Here is a 1,652-nt window from a genome sequence, read left to right on the forward strand (position 1 = left end):
ACGTTTTTCCTCAGCTTTTCCCTTTCTCTGTTCCCTTATAGTTAGAGAAGGTACTTATTCATTTTTATTATAAGATTTCTTTTTCAGTAAAAGAAAGAAATTATTGGAAGTTGAAATTATATGATGTTTGGATCTGTTCAGAACAGCAGCCCCAACATGAGTTATCATAAAAGTCAGCCCACGTGTTTGGCTTGGCTTTGTTTTGTTTTGTTTTTAAAGAAAACTTGCTCTTCTAATTTACTCACAGATTAAAGAGAATTAAAACATCAGCAAAAACATATGGGATGCTTCATTAATTTCCCTGTCATTCTTGTGCAGGGGCCTTGATAACCTTCTCTGCTTCATTCCAGTTTTAGGTATATGTACAGCAGAAGCAATCACCGTGCTTGGCTTCAGACAGCCCATACGTTCAAGGGGATCAGCTCTCCTGGTTTGCCTGGAACTATCCTGGTTTTAGCACTGACAGCACTACACGCTACAACCTCTCTCAGTGGTCACCATACAACCATGGATGAACCAGTATTTCTCAGGCAAAGCCAGATCCAATTGTATAGCAAGTCTGGCTGGATCTACGAGGCAGAGTATGTAGAATGAGAGAGTGATTAGTCAGTAAACAGACAAAGGAGATGATTTAGGGCAAGAAACACTCCTAGGGGACTATATCATTCAGTTTGATATAATGGCCTTGTCATTCCCAACTCTTTCCTTTGTGTCTTGGAGCCACTTTTTCTTATTATACACACACACACACTATGTTTAAGTATAGAACAATTAAAAAATACCTCTAAACTGTAACGCTTCATTGTTTCTACATTATTTTCACTGATGGTTCAAATGATCTACACTGATCTTAAGACCAACCAAGGAAAGTCCATGCTGTGACTCATTCACTCTGTGCGCCACCGTCAAAGCCAACAGAAACACGTAGAGATTAGATGACAGTCACAATGCTGTTCCTCAGGTTTATGAAACAAAAGCCAGCATATTGAAATCATACTCAAGAATCTCCCTTCTCAGCTTTAGGAATGGTATTACATAATCTTCACTTCTTATTAGAGTAATAATTAGAATATGCTGGAAATTTCAAGAGTATGTCAAACAAGCACATTAATTCTTAACAGATCCTGTCAATTTCGCAATATCTGTGAAGCCTTGTTAAAAAGGTGACAAACGTTTAAACACCATGTGAGGTGGTTCATTAACTATGTAAGAAAGCTTTGAAAGTTTAACAGCATTACCATAGAAAGATCAGACAGGGACACTTCTTGTATTATTTTTTTAAGGAGGTAGCGAAATTGAATGTGAGACCTCATACATGGAAGCAGGCACTCAACCACTGAGATATATCTACCTCCCTCTCATATTTTTTAATCCCATTTTTAGTTTTGATCTCATACAAATTCAAACACAATACTAATTCAAGCTCTTAGAATTGTAATTTTGAAGTATGCCATTGGTGTTAGAAAAATAAACTTTATAACTTTGAGATAACTATAATGAAGAAGATGAGTACATGATGAATTGCCAAAAGTTGCTTTCAAAAGTTGTAGAGATTTTTCTCATGATAAAATTAAAATCTCTTTAGACATATTCCCTAGGGGGAAAAAATCTCAAGAGGATGTAACTATTGCTTCAACTCTTTTTTTCCAATT

At 36.1% G+C, this 1,652-nt stretch overlaps 1 non-coding gene across 1 annotated transcript; it reads right to left on the minus strand.

Annotated features, from left to right (window-relative positions):
• Positions 1-273: 273 nt before the first annotated feature.
• On the minus strand, positions 274-381 carry LOC111760399 (U6 spliceosomal RNA). Its single transcript, XR_002794094.1, has one exon. It is a non-coding gene; the product is annotated as a U6 spliceosomal RNA (small nuclear RNA).
• Between the last annotated feature and the right edge of the window lie 1,271 nt (positions 382-1,652).

This window comes from Dasypus novemcinctus, chromosome 14 (assembly GCF_030445035.2).
Source record: "Dasypus novemcinctus isolate mDasNov1 chromosome 14, mDasNov1.1.hap2, whole genome shotgun sequence".
Taxonomy (NCBI): domain Eukaryota; kingdom Metazoa; phylum Chordata; class Mammalia; order Cingulata; family Dasypodidae; genus Dasypus; species Dasypus novemcinctus.